At 35.0% G+C, this 19,234-nt stretch overlaps 2 non-coding genes across 2 annotated transcripts; both read left to right on the plus strand.

Moving 5' to 3' along the window:
• Nucleotides 1–12,080: 12,080 nt before the first annotated feature.
• On the plus strand, nt 12,081–12,194 carry TRNAM-CAU. The gene is made up of 2 exons: nt 12,081–12,118; nt 12,159–12,194. It is a non-coding gene; the product is annotated as a tRNA-Met (tRNA).
• A 3,954-nt stretch (nt 12,195–16,148) lies between these two features.
• On the plus strand, nt 16,149–16,266 carry TRNAT-CGU. Its single transcript has 2 exons — nt 16,149–16,186; nt 16,231–16,266. It is a non-coding gene; the product is annotated as a tRNA-Thr (tRNA).
• Nucleotides 16,267–19,234: the final 2,968 nt, after the last annotated feature.

Consider the following 19,234-nt stretch of genomic DNA (forward strand, 5'->3'; position numbering starts at 1 on the left):
TAGCATTCAACATCTTAGAGCTGTTGGAAGGGATAGCATTCAACATGGCCATTAATTGGTATTGCTTCTGCCCTACCTCTCTTTATATAGGGCTTGCTTTTGCCCTACCTCTCTTTATATAGGGTTGTGGGCTGTTGGAAGGGATAGCATTCAACATGGCCATTAATTGGTATTGCTTCTGTCTGCCCTACCTCTCTTTATATAGGGCTGTTGGAAGGGATAGCATTCAACATGGCCATTAATTGGTATTAAACTAGCCAATCTCTTCTAGTTGGAAGTGGAGCCCACTGATAATTGTATCACAAAATAGCCACTTAATATGCCATTTTAAGCTAATTTTTCCAACAATCCCCCACATGAATGAAAATTGATTTTCGGGGTAGTTTTAAAAACGGAAACAACTGTGTTCAACGGTCGATCCCTGCATAGGATAGGTAGGGTCACACCCTTTGAACCTTCCCTCGTGAAGATACATTTACTCTACTGACTGTACGGTAGAACGCGATATCTTTGAACCGACTGTCGTTTGTGTAGACGATGACATATCTCACACAGGAACCTCCCAACCATGCTTTGTTCTCATGATTGTGCCCATTTTGGTCGTGGGTCACAATTCCTGGTTCTGCAAGAGTTTGTGAAGAATTGTGCCCGTCAATTCTCCTTTGAAGCGACCCTCACTTCTCTCTCACATAGGTGATTCTTTCCCGAGTATCCCGCATACTCACATATGTCAACCGACATTCGAATCACTAAAGCATTTAACATGCTAACCTTGTGCGGGAGCCACTGTTTCTAACGAGGAGTGGTAGGGAATTCGAGACCCCCACAGTGACACGCTCCGTTCCATAATTTAGTTGTCCCATTGAACCTAGGTGACAGCTAGGTTGGGTGTCCACTATAGAACTTTATACCAAGGGCTTTAGACCCATTCCTCGTCTCAACTTCTCCACAACTACTCTACATAACCCTTTGGTTAGCGGATCCGCTATATTATCTTTTGACTTTACGTAGTCAATCGAGACAACACCAGTTGTGAGAAGTTGTCTAATGGTATTATGTCTACGACGCACATGTCTAGACTTACCATTATACATATGATTCTGTACTCGTCCAATTGCAGCTTGACTATCGCAATACACACACATTGGAGGTACAGGTCTTTCCCAATTAGGAATATCCTCTAAAAAATGGCGTAGCCATTCAGCCTCTTCGCAACACTTGTCCAAGGCTATCAGCTCAGATTCCATTGTGGATCTAGCTATCACGGTCTGTTTAGAGAATTTCCATGCAACGGCTACACCGGCTAGTGTAAACACGTAGCCACTCGTGGACTTGGAGTCCTTAATATCAGATATCCAGCTAGCGTCGCTATACCCTTCAAGTACAGCAGGACATCTTCCATAGTGCAGTCCAAGGTCTCGAGTATACCTTAAGTATCTCAGAACCTTCACTATTGCCGTCTAGTGCATGACACCGGGGTTACTCGTATATCTACTGAGTTTACTAACCGCAAAGGCAATATCCGGCCTAGTACAGCTCATTAGATACATAAAACTACCAATAACTCGAGCATATTCTACTTGAGAAATACACTCCCCGTGGTTCTTGGTTAGATGAACGCTTCGATCTAATGGCGTCCTAGTCTTTTGATGATTATCCTTGTTAAATTTTTCAAGGATTTTATCAATATAATGTGATTGGCTCAACACAAGACCATCAGGTCTTCTAATGATTCTAATCCCGATGATTAAATCAGCCAAACCCATATCCTTCATGTCAAATCTCGCATTTAACATGTTTTTGGTAGACTTGATCATCCGATCGTTACTACCAACGATGAGCATGTCATCTACGTATAAACAAAGAATGACATAACCGTCTATCGTTTCTTTAACGTAGACACATTTGTCACTTTCGTTTATTTTAAACCCATTAGTCAACATCGCTTGGTCAAACTTCTCGTGCCATTGCTTAGGCGCTTGTTTTAAACCATATAGCGATTTAACCAATTTACACACTTTCCTTTCTTGGCCCGGAACCACGAACCCTTCGGGTTGTTCCATATAGATTTCCTCATCTAATTCACCATTTAGGAAAGCGGTCTTAACGTCCATTTGATGAACTTCCAAATTCCGCAACGCGGCTATAGCAAGTATCATTCTAATGGAGTTTATTCTCGTCACGGGAGAATACGTGTCGAAGTAATCAAGGCCCTCGCGTTGCCTGTAACCCTTGATTACAATTCTAGCTTTATACTTCTCGATGGAACCATCGGGTTTCATCTTTCTTTTAAAGACCCACTTGGATCCTAAGGGTTTACTACCTGGAGGAAGATCAACAAGTTCCCAAGTGTGATTCTGTAAGATAGAATCCACTTCACTTTTAATAGCCTCTTTCCACATTGGTCCTTTTGTAGAAGTCACGGCTTCTACATACGTTCGAGGCTCGTTTTCTATCAGACAAGATAGAAAATCGGGTTCATTTTCTAATAAACAAGTTAGAGTACTCGAATCGTACTCCAACAAGTAAGTTAGAAAATCAGGACCAAATGATTTTCCAACTCTCGCCCGCTTACTGCGTCTTGGATTCCCCACTATCATTATCCATAGCTTCGTCAAACGTTCGTTTTGACGTACTCGGTCCCTCGTTGGACCTACAAGGAAATACATTTTCAAAGAAAGATGCATTCCTTGATTCTATTATCATGTTCTCGTGTACGTCCAGAATATGGGACTCGTGTACTAAGAACCGATAAGCACTACTATTATGTGCATAGCCAATAAAGATACAGTACACCGTCTTGGGACCTATCTTTACTTTCTTAGGTGTTGGCACCAAAACTTTGGCAAGACACCCCACACTTTCAGGTACTGGTAGGAAGGTTTCCTACCGTTCCACAGCTCATAAGAAGTCTTATCGAGCTTCTTGCGAGGTACCTTATTTAAAAGGTAATCACTTGTCAAAATAGCCTCACCCAACGCATCTTGAGGTAGGCCCGAACTTATAAGCATCGCATTCATCATATCTTTCAATGTACGATTCTTTCGTTCGGCAACACCGTTCGATTGAGGTGAGTAAGGTGCAGTACGCTCGTGTATTATACCTACACTCGCACAGAAGTCACCAATAGGTGCTTCGTACTCACCACCTCTATCGCTTCTAACTTTCTTAATCTTACGATTAAGTTGGTTTTCAACTTCATTCTTATAAAGAATGAATTTTTCCAAGGCTTCGTCTTTGCTTTTAAGCAAATACACATAGCAATAACGTGTGCTATCGTCGATAAACGTGATAAAATATTTATTACCACCTTTCGTTTGTATCGATCTAAAATCGCAAAAATCACTATGGATTAATTCTAGTGGTTCAGTTTCCCTTTCAACTAATTTGAAAGGTACTTTCGTTAGTTTTGCCTCAACACAAATTTCACACTTGTTATTTGTGTTAATTTGAAAATTAGAAATATGGTTTATGTTAATTAATCTACGCATAGAATTAAAATTAACATGACCTAGTCTACCATGCCACAAATTGGAAGACTCAAGCAAGTAAATGGAATTAACTTTGCTCTTATTCATGATAATAGGCATTACATTGAGCTTAAAAATCCCATCAGTTACATAACCTTTGCCTACAAACATTCCTAACTTAGACAAAACAACCTTGTCTGACTCGAACACCATGCGAAAGCCATGCTTGTTCAACAGTGAGCCAGACACCAGATTCTTCCTCAGCTCTGGAACATATAGCATGTTGTTCAACGTCAGTTCCTTCCCGGAAGTCATCTTCAGAACCACCTTGCCCACGCCTTCCACAGCAGACCGAGCAGAGCTTCCCATCCAAACCTTCTCGCCCTCAACGGTCTCAAAGGTGTTGAACATCTCTCGGTTGCAACACAAATGCATTGCTGCACCAGTATCGATGAACCACTCTCGTGGGTTAGAGTCCACGAGGTTCACCTCGGTCACCATAGCCGAAAGGCTAATCTCGACCTCCTTCTGACTGCTTTCTTCAACCATATTGGCTTCAGACTTCTTGTTCTTCTTCTTTGGAACTTTGCATTCAGAAGACTTGTGGCCAGACTTGCCACAATTGAAGCATTTTCCATGAAACTTGTTCTTGGTAATGCCTCCACTTGGACCTAGCTTTCGCTTGTCCTTCTTGTTCTTCTTGGAGCTTTTAGCATGCTCCACAACATTGGCCTTAGCGCCAATAGTGACAGGATTTCTCCCATCATTCGTCCTGTTCCCCTCCTCAATTCGGAGTCGCTGGATCAGGTCCTCCAGGTTCATTTCCTTTCGCTTATGCTTAAGGTAATTCTTGAAGTCCTTCCACCCTGGAGGCAGCAAGTGGATAACAGATCCCACTAGGAAGGCTTCACTCAACGTCATGCCCTCGTCACGGATTTCATCAAAGATTAGTTGTAAATCTTCAACCTGACTTAGCACAGTCTTGGAATCAACCATTTTGAAGTCAAGGAATCGGCCAACCACAAATTTCTTTGTGCCGGCATCCTCACTTCGGTATTTATGATCCAAGGCTTCCCACAGTGCTCTGTGCCAATTTTGCGATATACATCGTATAACGCATCACATAATCCGTTCAGGATGTCGTTTCTGCATAGGAAGTCAGAATCCTTCCAATAGCCAACTGCCATCACGGATTGGGCATCCTGTTCCCTTAGTTCGGGAACCTTCTCGGTCAAGAATCTCGCCAAGCCGAGAGTTTCCAGGTAGAACAACATCTTTTGTTGCCACCTCTTGAAGTTCGATCCAATACCAGTGAACTTCTCCGGTCTTTCGGCCGAACCACTCGGTACCGTAGGTACCCGAGTCATGGGAATATATCCCTCGGTGCTCCCACCATCTTGTGAACCAACGTTCACTGGTGTAGCTTGGGAATTAGCAACATTATTGCCATTCCCACCATTGTTGTTCTCAACAACATTCTCCTCCCCATTAGCTGGCAGAACGGGATTCTCCATTTCTTCTAGGAAATTAGAGATAAACAACCAACGGGAAACAGATATAAGGTTTTAAGATTGTTGGGTAATATGGTTGAAAAATCCCAAAATAATAATTCTACAAAAAAAATTATTATTATAAGGGAAAAGCAGAAAACTGGGAAGGAAAAGGTGGAGTATATGGATATAGGTTTAGCACGAGTTCGAACACAGTTCTTTTCCTTAAAACCTTATTTGCTACCTCCCACAAGTGGTAGGAGCATTATGGTCTAGGTTTCCCTGGATAAAACGTGCTACGATTCTTTGTTTAAGCACCTAAACAAAGAACCCGGCAAACAAAGCAAAGCTTAGAACACTGCTGGGAAAAGAAGAGAGCAGAAGCAGAAATTTTGAAGCGAACAGTACTGGGATTCCTTTGGTTTTGTGCTGTATTCAAATGCTTCTGCCCTACCTCTCTTTATATAGGGCTGTTGGAAGGGATAGCATTCAACATGGCCATTAATTGGTATTAAACCAATTGTATAACACCTGTAATAGCCACCCACTAAGTAGGATTAAACTCATATTTAAAATTGGAATTAAGACAGTATTAATTCCGTAATAGATGAGTTTAATCTGTACAACAGGCTGAACTTTCGGGTTTCAGACCGTTGGGGTGCAGGTTCACACGAGAGCACAAGGACCAGCAACACGAGAGTACATCTCTCGTGGTCACAAATGCACGAGAGTTGTGCTCTCGGTGCACCACAACCTCTCGTGCTCTCTCTAGCACGAGAGTAGGTGCTCTCGGTTCGGTTTTGGCCGAACCAAGTGACTATATCAGTTGAAAAATGATACCGAAGTTTGGCATAACTTAGACCGCAAGGCCAGCCAATTTCCGGACGACATTCGTTCCCGCAGGTGCCGGCACACGCGAGCTCTGGCTTGAATCAAGCCTTTTCGATCTCTTCTAGTCTTCTAGTTGGAATTTGATTTGCACACCAACCCACCCACCCCCACCCCGCACGCGAGAGAGCCTCTATGCTATACAATTCTACAAGCTTCAAAAGAGCTCTTGTATATAAGGGGGGCAAATCTTCTTTCCAAACCAATGTGGGACAAAGTTCACTTTGTTCCCTTCATTTCCCAACTCAAATCGGTCTACTTTGAGAATCAATATCTCATTCACCCATTATCCGTTTTGAGCGTATAATATATCAATCTCTTCGTCTCACTACGAAGAACCCGAATCCACTTTGACCCGACCCAAATCAGAAGTGGAGCCCACTGATAATTGTACCACAAAATAGCCACTTAATATGCCATTTTAAGCTAATTTTTCCAACACAATGAAGCTGTAATTATATCAAAATGATCATGTAGTTGTGTTTTAATAAAACTATAGTGTATATAAAATAAAATTAAATAACATTTTCACACATTTGAGTCTATAAATATCGAATGAAACTGTAGTTATATCGAAATGAAACTGTAGTTGTGTTGAATTGACACTGCAGTGTATACAAAATAAAACTGAATAACAGAGTTACTTTTTTGCGAAGGGTGCGGAACGGCGGGAAACGAATACTGTTTCTTTTCATTAAACAAAACGACGTCGTTTTGATTCGGGAACAACGGAATCAGCCGGGAACCCGCTCGGGTTGCGGACAAATCAGGGCGAATCAAGAAGCCAGGCGGCCAGGGTGCTTGGGGAACTTATGTTCTTTCTTTACTTTTTCAGGTTAACGTTCAACTAAAACCTAAAAAAGTGAGGGACTGGTGATAGATACCCCAAATCAGTCGTCTGGGTTAGAGGTCAGACACGGCAGCCAGACCAAGAGATGGCTCATTACTTAACAAAGGGAGGATCGCTAGGAACCCCTCAGCGACGATGCGAGGCACCTCACAATGGCCGTCGAGCACTCTTAAAGCGGCCAGCCCGCTAGCCGACGCGTCCCCGGGCGGGCTCTCGGATGCACTACGGTTGGGCGACCAGTCACGGAGGCCGGCGTGTCCCCGGCCGGACACCCATGGGGTTCAGGCGGGCGACCAGGTCGCGCAGGTGGTGCGTCCCTGATCGTTTGCCTTTCCGGGACCCGATTGAGCGACCAAGCTCTACAGCCGGGACCATTCCCGACCGGGCACACACCAGAAACGCGTTCAACGGATTCTACGAAAGTGATCTTAGCTCATTAGGCAGCTTCCATAATTAGTTCATGCGGAAAATGCAGTAAGCTGACAGCACATCAGCCCTTACGTCAGCCCTATCCCCCTTTAGGCTCGATTGCACGCCAGCCCTACTTACCATGTACCTACATCTATGTATAAATATCCCCATGGGATCATCATGTAAGAGGTCGGTACTTTGAAGGCCAAACCCTAGAGAAATAATATCGCATTATTCTCTCTCTATTGTCTTATCTTTATTTTCACTATCTCGCATAAACATTCCTATTTCATTATTCAGTAGTGTTGGTCTGCCGAGCAGCCATCGAGGTTGTGAAAACCAACAATTATTATTATAAAGAAACGCGTAATATTTACTTGGTTAATTAAACAAATTAACTCGAATTTGACATTTTATTTCTAATAACTAATTTTTACCCTATCACTAAAAATATATATAGTCAAAAATTACTGATAATACATTATTATAATTAAAAGACTCAGTTAATTCTATCAAAGATCTTTTGTCTTTGGTGGTAATTTCAAATTTGGTCTCGGACTATTGTTTTCGTCATTTAACATCCGAGACTATTATATTTTGGACATGTTTTAGTTTTGCTCATGACTTTTCTATTTTTAGTAATGGCATTTTTGTCTTTTAATATTTTTCTTTTGTTATTTTTCTAATTTTAACCGGTTGAATTGGTTTAGGACTTTAGGTAATTTCTAATTTTTAGTAACTATATTTTTCAACTAGTTTTTAGTAAAGTCCTAAATCAATTAAACTGGTTGAATCTGGAAAAATAACAAAAGAAAAATATGAAGAGATAAGAAAAGTCCTTACTAAATTAGTAAATTTAATAAAGAGTAAAAGACATTTTTGGTCCTAGACTTATAGTGGCTTGGACAATTTTAGTCCTTTATAAAAAAATTTACCATTTTATGGACAGAGTTATTGTGGTGAGGACATTTTTGGTCCTCCGTCTATATTTTTGTTAGATAACCGTCTGAGAGAGGGGTAATTACGTCAATTTAGGCTATCTCCTTCTATCTATTATATCTATGTGTGTTTTGTTTTCTTCTCGGTCATAATTCGAAGGAGTCGGAGAGTCCAAGTTGCAGTAAAGGCATGGTTGTGGGCAGAGCATTTCGTAGTGCAAAACTACAAATAAATGAGGGTCAGAGTAAAGGCATGGTTGTGGGACCAAAATCGTCCATCTCATAATAAAGAGATAGCCTAAATTGACGTAATTGCCCCTCTCTCATACGGTTATCTAACAGAAATATAGACGGAGGACCAAAAATGTCCTCGCCACAATAACTCTGTCCATAAAATGGCAAATTTTTTTGTAAAGGACTAAAATTGTCCAAGCCACTATAAGTCTAGGACCAAAAATGTCTTTTACTCTTTAATAAAATTCTTGAGAAGGACTAAAATTGTCTCTAGGATGTTAAATGGCAAAAACGATAGTCTGGACTAAATTTGAAATTGTCACCAAAGATAAGGGACCTCTGGTGAAATTAACACTTAAAAGACATACAATTTTAGAAGAGTGATTGGTAAACAATGTTTTACATATTTAAGTAGAGAGATTTACAGAGTTATTTATACAGAGAGAACTAACAAAGAGGTAGCTAACAGCCACTGAATAAACTCTAACAAGGCTTAAATATCTAACTGTCTAACAATAGTTAATATCATTTGAGGACCTCCGAGTATAGTGGTTTTGTCACGTTTAATTCTAAACTTTCAAATTGACCATCTGTGGTCCTTCGACTTTCAAATTTAACCATTCGAGGTCCAAGTTAACCACCCGTGGTCCTTCAACTTTTGAAATTTAACCAACCATGGTCCTTTCAAGAGGACCACAGGTGGTTAAATTTTAAAAGTTGAAGGACCAACCGTGCATACGGATGCAAAAACGACGTCGTTTTATTAAAAACGCGCGTCTCACTTTAAAAAAAATCAGTTTTGATTCCCAACAACAAAATATGAACTAAAATTTCAGAATCTATGAACTATAATTCCATAATCTATGAATTAAAATTCCAGAATGAATGAACTAAAATTCCAGAATGAATGAACTAAAATTCCAGAATCGATGAACTAAAATTCCAGAATCGATGAACTAAAATTCCAGAATCTATGAACTAAAATTCCAGAATCTATGAACTAAAATTCCAGAATGAATGAACAACATAATGCTGTTGAGGGGAATCGAAACAGAATTTTTTTTAAGTGGGATGCGCGTTTTTAATAAAACGACGTCGTTTTTGCATCCGTATGCACCATGCATGGTGCATACGGATGCACAGCATAACTATCCCATGAAGATTACGGTTTACTCCGACTGTCAAACAGTGTGCAAATTCTTGAAGGTTCATCATCGAATTATACGTTTACAGGATGTATCATCAGTGAATGCCGGGATATTCAACGACACCTTGAAAGAGTGTCTATTCAGTTCATTTCTAGGGCGGCTCGTTCTCAAACTGGTCCTTTCATTTGGTTATTTACTATTCCTTCTTGTATCGAGCATTTGGTTTAAGAAAGTTATTTCCTTTGGTTTTCAAAATAATAATAATAATAATAATAATAATAATAAAAACAAATTTAGGTTAATTTTTTTTCGTTTAATTAATCTTCTTTTGATTATTTAGATTAGAACAAAACTTAATATTACAATTATACTTTTGCATTATTGATATGATTTAGGTCTTTATGGTATTAATATTTATTATATGTATTTTTATAATGGTACAATTGTACATTACTTTACAAATATTATACTATTATTTTTTTTTATCGGACAAAATTGTTCTTACATCATTGTCAGGCCTACGCGACCTAACTACAAAGTTGTTAATCATAAATACAATTACACCTGGACTCTAAAACGGTAGGACCATTTTCTAACGAATTGACAATGTTGGCATCCCAGTGGCTCCCATTATCGAACAAGTTTACACATCATAATTTTACCAATGCATGAAAACTTCAAAAGAAATTTGTAAGTTAATTTTTACTATATCATTATAACAATATCTATTGTAACTATATATTTTGAATTATTTATCGTCATCCTCTATTGACAGGAATCGTAACAATTATCATCGACAAACTCTCAAAACAATTTGTCTTAACAACGAATGTAAATTAAAAAAGAAAATCAATGATTTCATTATTGTTGATGAAAACTACTTTATTACTCTTATTAAATTAAATAAAGTAGTAGCTACAGCAAAAAATAATAATAAATATGCATTTAATTAATTTAGAATTAGATGTCTATAATGCTTTTATTTAAAAAAAATTATTCATTATAAAAAATTTAAAAAGAGATATAATTTCATTAGTTATATTATCTTTATTTTCTACAATTCAAAGATTCATTACCCTTAAATTCATTAATTTATTATATTCACTATATTCTCTATTGTCTTCTTTTTACATTATCTTGTAATTAAATATAAAGTTATAATACAAAATATGTTATATATATATATATATATATATATATATATATATATATATATATATATATATATATATATATATATATTTATTTATTTATTTATTTACCAAGTATTTTATACAAATATAATAAATATTAATATTTTGTTCAATACTTTCACATGATATCCTACGACACACATCACACAGCGCATGAAACATGTAGGGAAAAAAATACCACTATCAAATATCAATAGGTGCTTGTAAGATATAGAGTTAATAGTACAACTAAGATCTCATCATATACACAACAAGACAAATCTAAAGCTTCATACATCATAATCTTATTGCATGATGAATTCATCTATCATACCACCGGTAACCTAATTGCACATGACACACTACCAATAAAATAAAAAAAAAAGGGCATTTACTGAAGATGAAGACAATGACAATGCTACCTACAAGAGAATTAAGAAGAATTAGAGAAATTTAAACCAAAAGTAGTATTTATTTAGACTATCGTTTTTAGAATAAGTATTTAGACTAGCGTTATTACAAAGTTACAAACATTTATTTTAGTGAAAATAAAATCAATCTCTCATATATTATCTTGCATTTATATACTTTAAATTACCGATTTAAATAAACAAATTCAATATTTATTTACCTATGCATGAACATCTCCGATAATATTGAATTGATATACTTTAAAATACTTATTTAAAAATAATCATTGGGCATTATTTCATTTGCGCAAAGTGCCTAAAAGAACCTAGTTGTAGTAACAAGAATGTTTTATTCCAACAAAAGGTGTGTAACACCCCCAATTTTAGAAACCAAAATATTAAAATAAAAGACATATATTTAATAAAAAGAGACTAGTTGAGTTTTTTAATATTTTATTTTATATATTTTATACCTAATATAATCATAATATTATAAATTTAATTACTATATTTAGATATTTATGTCTATTAGCTATAAATAAATAAATAAAAGAATATATTTAGTTAACCAGCTGTTTGGTTTGCGAAAAATAATTGAATAGGAATGTAATTTAAATTCTATAGAATAGAATTTACTTAGAAGATTGATTCTATTATGTTGTTGGTATGAAAGAAATTACTGAAATATTGATTTCATTATTTGGTTAGATTTAAAATTGTAAAGAATAATGGGTATGTATAAAGATCAACATGTGAGTACCGCATTACATAATAAAGTTGATTATAAAAGTAGTAGTAATTTATAAATTAAAACATTGTAATTTATAATTCACAACATTACAATTATATATTTTATAATAATATAATAAATATTTTTGTAAATAAAGAAGAGAGAAAAGCGGTGAGAAGATAATGTAAGGCTTCTTAATTTTCTGCTAATTAATAGATTTCTTTAATTGGTTTTTCTTTGAAAGTAGATAATGTAAGGCTAATTAATTTTCTGTTAATTAATATATTTCTTTAATTGTTTTTGGATTAAATAAAAAAGAATTGATCACTGTTAACATCTGGGGTGGTAGTGCAGTTGGCTAGTACGCTGGGCTCATGGTGTTAATGAATTGTTAAAGAAAAATTCACTCGGTGAGAGTTCCAGAGGTCGGGAGTTCAATTCTCTCCCACCCCAATTTTTGTTTAATACTTTTTGTTTATACTTTTTATTTAAGTATTCTTAATATATTTAAATATAAAATCCAACCTTAGCGGTAAGTTTATTATTGTGCAACTGGTTAGCTTAAAGATCTCCACTCAAAGTGACTTTGTATAATGTGGATCTTGAGTTCGAGTTTAAGTTTCTATAATTTTATTCTTACTTTCTTAAACAAGCTTGTTTGGTACGATTAAAAAGTTATTCATGTATTTTTTAAATATAAAAAATTATTTTAAATTTTATTCAGGAAATTTAATTTTTTAAGGAGGAATTATTATTATTATTATTATTATTATTATTATTATTATTATTATTATTATTATTATTATGTTTTCAATTTTAATAAAGGAACCAAAACAAATCTCAGGCGTAATATTTTCTTGTTTAATTAAATAAATTAACTCAAACAAAAAAAAAAAAAAACACTAAATTTGACATTTCTAATAACCAATTTGTACTCTATCACTGAAAGTATATGTTGTTAAAAATTACTTATAATACATTATTACGTATAGTAGGAACATGAAATCGAATGGGTAAATGAACCAAGTTATTCGTTAACTATTCAAACTTGATTCGACGAATTGAATATTTAAAATTTTAAATTTGATTCGGTTACTATTGAACTGAGCTTGAGCGCGTCCGAGTAGTTCAAGTAATGAGTCTAGTTGATTTCAAGCCACTTAATACTTGGCTCAAGCAGTTCATGGGACTTAATCGAGTTTTTTAATTTTTTATTTTATACCTAATGTAGTTATAATATTACCAATTTAATGAATATATTTAGATATTTATGACAATATGTTACGAGTATGAAAAAAGATTGTATTTAATTTTAAAAATTTGCAACAATCGGTTTGGTTTGCAGAAAATAATTGAAGAATGTAATTTAAATTCTATGGAATAAAATTTAGGGTGTGTTTGGCCCATGGGTTTACACATTAGAATTGAGAATCAAAATTATAGTTAGTGTTTGGTTGACAACTTTTTAAAACACAACTATGGAATTTGATTACGCCATCAATTGAAAATCTCATTTCTTAATTAAAAATGAGTATCATTCCATGTTATTGGTAATCTGATTTTTAAGTTTGGATTATTGTTTTTAGATTTTTGTTTTGATTTTTTTTGTTCATATGGTGCTTTGGATGTCATTGTATTAGGATCTATTGGCTTAGTTTTTTATTTTTTTATTTTTAAAACCTTTATTCCCATTATAGGGTCATACATAACCAAACATCAATATTAATAATCATTTCAATTCCACCATACTACCAAACATGCAAAATACTTTCACCAAAATCATTACCATTACCAAGTATTTGATTCTGATTCTGATTCCCATGTGCGAACCAAACACATCCAAATTAAGTGATTAGAAAAAAAAATTATTACAATTCCACGAATTTCTAGGTTTGCTCTAGCTGATCTATAAATTTCAAAGGTTCATTTATTTATTATACTGGTTAGGCATACATATAATAATAATTGAGTTAATACCCAAAATCGTCCTCGACTATAGTGGTTTTTCTCAATTTCGTCCTAAACGACTTTGGTGACCTAATATCGTCCCAGACTTTTGTGTTTCGCTCAATTTAGTCCTCCATTTGTTATTCCGTCAAATTGGTATTAAATTAAGGGACAATTCAGTAATGTCAATATTGATCTCTCTTTACTTTCAACTTGTGAAGTGCGAAATTCCTCTTTCTTGTACGAATTACACCCAGAATTACTCCCGGACCTGCAAATCAAATTTTATATTCACAGTTTTAAGAGTAATTCTGGGAGTAATTCGTAAAAAAAAAAAGGGATTTCGCAGTTCACATGTCTATGAGTAAAGAGATGCCAATATTAAAATTACTGAATTGTCTATTTATTTAACACAAAATGGACAAAATAACAAATGAGGGACTAAATTGAGCAAAAACACAAAAGTCTGGGACTAAATTGAGCGAAATTCAAAAATCTGGGACGATATTAGGTCACCAAAATCGTTTAGGATGAAATTGAGAAAAACCACTATAGTCGAGGACCTTTTTGGATATTAACTCAATAATAATTGTAATGTTACAATATTGATAGTTGTAGCTAGGTATAACTATGTGGGTTATTTTTTAGTGTACTGAACACTGTTAATAGTACTCAACAAAATTAGGTGTATCTTAGATAGTCTACAATGAAATTGAATGTTGGACTTGGTCATACATAGGGTGTATTTCGTTCGAATATGGGAATCAAAATCAGAATGGGAAAAGATACTTGTAATTGGAATAGGCTTTGGTGAATGTATTTTGCATGTTTAGTAGTAAGTTAATTAAATTTGGAATGATTACTAATATTGTTGTTTGGTTATGTATAACCCTATAATTGGAATAAATGTTTTAAAAATACAAAAACAAAAAAAAAAAACAAAAACAAAACAAAAAATCAAAGACAATTGATTCTAATATGATGACATCCAAAGCACCAATATAAACTAAAAATCAAAACAAAAATCTAAAAATACTAATCCTATGTAGTGAGGAGGCGACGAAATGAGGAGACAATGAAATGATAAGAGATAACACTGAATTAATAAAATGATACTTAATTTAAGTTAAGTAATGTATTTTTTAATTATATGAATAATCAAATCGATAAATCATATACTTATATTTTTAAAAATTGTCAATTAAACAAAATATATAAGTTTTTATTCCCATTCCTTATGTCCAACCTATGAACCAAACACATGCATAGTCTACATTGAAATTGAAGGAAATTTAATCTCATCCAAAAAATGTGAACATACTGACGTGGACATTTTTCCAACAATCATAACCAATGAGAGGAGGAGATTAAAAGTGTGACAAGTTGTTTTATATTGCAAAATCAATTTGATCCATGCATGTCGTTATTATCCATAAAAGACATATATTTAATGAAAAGAGAGGATTTGAAATGCGGAATCAAAAATATTTGAATAGTGCAAAAATGTCATTTTTACTTCCGCATTCAAATCATCTCTTCTCATTAAATATATGTCTCTTATATTAATATTTCGATTTTTAAAATTGGGGGTGTTACAGAGTGTAAATAAATCAAGTTATTTGCGAATTATTCAAACTTAATTCGATTAATATTTAAATTTGATTCAGTTACTATTGAACCGAGCTTGAACTCAATTAGTTCAAGTAATGAGTCGAGCCGAATTCAAGCCTCTTAATACTCGGCTCAACTAGTTCAAGAGACTAGTTGAGCTTTTTTATTTTTTAAAAAATATATTTTATACCTAATATAGTCATAATATTATAAATTGAATAGGAATGTAATTTAAATTCTACTTAGAACATTGATTCTATTATTTTGTTGGTATGAAAGAAATTATTAAAATATTAATTTTATTATTTGGTTAGATTTGAAATTGTAAAGAATAATGGGTATGTATAAAGATCAACATGCTAATACCGCACTACATAATAAAGTGATTATAAAAGTAGTAGTAATTTATAAATTAAAACATTATAATATATAAATTCACAATATTACAATTATATATTTTATAATAATATAATAAATATTATTGTAAATAAAGAAGAGAGAAAAGCGGTGAGAAGATAATGTAAGGCTTCTTTTTTTGAATGCTACTAGCTCTATTACATTGTAGTATCTGTTCATATACTTTCTCAACCTACTGAAACACAGAGAGCTAATAACGCCTCCACTGAGGCTTAAACTCACAACCTTCCTAATAGAAGTCCAACCCGGGTACCATTGGACCACATAGTCCTGGTAATGTAAGGCTTCTTAATTTTCTGTTAATTAATAGATTTCTTTAATTGGTTTTTCTTTGAAAGTAGATAATGTAAGACTAATTAATTTTCTGTTAATTAATATATTTCTTTAATTGTTTTTGGTTAAATTAAAAAGAATTGATCAATGTTTACATTTGGGGTGGTGGCGCAGTTGGCTAGCGCGCTGGGCTCGTAGTGCTTAACGAATTGTTAAGCAAATTCACCGCTCGGTGAGGTGTTTCCAGAGGTCGAGAGTTCGATCCTCTCCCATCCCACTTTTTGTTTTGTTTTTATTTAAGTATTCTAATCTTTAATTATAAAATCCAACATTAGCCATAAGTTTCTTATTGCGTAAATGGTGATCTTATAGATCTCAAAGTGCGTTTGGATCCTGTGGAGCTTGAGTTCGAGTTTTACCTTTTATTATTTTATTTTTACTTTCTTAAACATTTTAAACAAGCTTGTTTGGCACGATTAAAAAGGGCAATTTATATCCTACACCACGGCGCGCGTTGCAATATGCACCCAGATGCAAAACGACATCATTTTATTTTATTTTTTTTTTTTGAAATTTCCTGTCCCAGTGAATGGCAGTAGTTTTTTCTTTAAAAAAAACCCGCTGTTCAAGAATGTACATAATGTTATACTAGAATACGCATAATTGTATACATGAATGTACATAATTATATAACAAAATATACACTCTTTTTAAAAGATAATACACATAATCTAACATAATACATAATAAACATAAACTTTTAACATAATACACATCAACTATTAACATAATACACATAAATTTTCTGATTCGGATGTACATAATTGTATAAAAAGAATGTACATAATTCTATAAAAAATGTACATAACTGTATGAACCAATACACATAATGTAACGTTTTCCCTATATTGTTATTATTATTATTAAGTCTATTATTATATAATAACAATAGTAATTTAAGTGGTGCAAATCAATAGGCTGACTAAGTATTAGAACTTAGTCAGCATTAGGTAATTGGTTACCTACATTGATGGGATGTAGGTTATTTAGACCGCTAAGTCCTCTCACTGCTCGGTTGACGTATCATACACCTATCTAGAGTCACTGAGAGAAGTGAGAGAAACATAACTGAAACTTACGCAGATTCTACAGCAGCCCGAGGAACTTCTGCAACGAGTCCCTGGTGATCAAGAATCAAAGCTATGGCTGGAGGTTGGTGATCCTAACTCTTTTCCTTAGCCACGTATTTACTGTTCATAACGTGGATTATGTGCTTACATTTGGTATCAGAGCCAATTTTATCTCTGCCTAGCCTTGTTTAAATTGCACAATTCAGTTTTTTTTACATATGCTATATTTTCATGTATAATTTAGAATATGTATGCTCTGTGCAATTGTGTTGGGCTGCTGGAAAATTGTGTATTCTTTTTCCGCATTTAGTTAAAAAAAAAAAAAAAAAAAAAATTTCCCAGTTTTTCTCCCGTAAACTGCTTTGCGCCCTTTTTTCCCTGTTCGCTGGTTTCTTCCCTGTCGCCGGCCAGGGGAGTGCTCGCCGGATTCCGTTGCCGGCGAGGCACGCCCCTCTGGTGGCGCTGGCCGACCCCGTCAAGGACGGCAGTGGTGGCGGCACTGGGTTGCTCCCGATAGTGTCGCCACCAACGGCCTCCTTCAATGGCGCGGTGGTGGCCGGCGGCGGAGACAGGGCGAGGCGTGGCGGCAGGGCGCGGTGGCGGTCCGGAGGTGGTGGTGGAGCCGGGTGCTCCTGGCCTCTCCATCTCCGTTTTTTTTGGTTTGTTTTGTTTTTCCGCTCCGCCTCTTCTGTAAGCAGGCAACGCAGATGAAGAAGATGATGACACTTGGTTTTTGGGCCGGGTCTGGCCCAATTCGGCCAGACCTAGGCTCCAAAAAAAAAAAAAAATTTTTTTGGCTTTGGGCTTGCCAGAAATTTGGGCCTAAAATTTTTTTTGGGCTTGCAGGAATTTTTTTTCTTTTTTTCTCTTCATCATATTTAGCTTCTTCTTAAGGGTTTTATTCATATGGTTTTTTTTACCTAAAGTTAATATTAAATTATAATTCTTGATCAAATTATTCTGTCTCAATTTGTTGGAATTTTAATTTAATATTGAATTTCAGTTTAAATTGTATTCAGTATCGCAATTTAATTGTGGAGCATGAGTTATAATTATGCGTATGTTAGCAAAGCATGTTCTTTAAGTATGCATCTAGTGCCTTTAGGTCTGAATTATATGCCTATTAAGCATGTTATAGTGCCTTTTAGGTGAATTTAGTGCCTTTTTAAGGATAGATTAAGCATGTTAGTTTACTCATTTGGTTATTGCTCCGCTCGTGTCTTTCTAAAGCAATGAAGCACATAAAGTAAATCAATGTTCTAGTTTACCCAAATTTAAGGCCTTATCCACAGGTTTATAACCATATTATAGATCATCCAAACAATTTTACTTCAAATATGAGAATACATGACTTAGGGAAGTTTCTTGGGGAGGTATACTAGTTCTATGGCCCTGGCTTAAATGCCTTGTTGCTACTAGTCCCCTTGCAACGCTACTCTGTCTAAGGAGTTGGTATTTAACCGAGTTTCGTCTCGACCAACTTTCCTGGGAGTATACCTAAAGATTGTCTATCATGTTTTGGTTTAATTTGTTTGCTAGGCTTTAAACTCCCCTTTGCCAAGTGATTACAGTTTTGTAATTAAAGAGTAGCCACAGCATCTTTAATTGCTTAAATTGTATTCAGGTTAACTCACATAAAGAGTTGGCAATATCCTTGTAATTAATTCTATATGATATGGCGAAATTTAGCCCACAGGCAATTTTGTTGTATTTGTAGGATTGATTAGGATGAAATGCCAGACTATGATCATAATTTGCCCACAGGGATTATGTATCGGCACATAGTTTTGGTAGTTTTGTCATCAAGGGTGGAAACACCCAAACCGTACCCTTTCTGGTTTTCACCATTCAGTTTGGTAAATTCGTTATGCGTAAAAATTTAGCCCACAGGCAATTTTTATGGCATTTGAGTTTATCTTTTGCATAAGTTTGCATTGGCAAAACATGCACTTTAGTTCATTTATGCCTCGAAAATCAAAAACTAACCAATTCACAATTTCCTTTCAGAATTTACCCCAACTAGCTCACCCATTCATGTTCCGATGCTTACTGCTAATAATTATAGCCACTGGCGGGATTCACTCCTAATCTACTTTGGCATGAGAGAGATGGACT

Source organism: Ipomoea nil, unplaced genomic scaffold (assembly GCF_001879475.1).
Source record: "Ipomoea nil cultivar Tokyo-kokei standard unplaced genomic scaffold, Asagao_1.1 scaffold1971, whole genome shotgun sequence".
Classification (NCBI taxonomy): Eukaryota; Viridiplantae; Streptophyta; class Magnoliopsida; order Solanales; family Convolvulaceae; genus Ipomoea; species Ipomoea nil.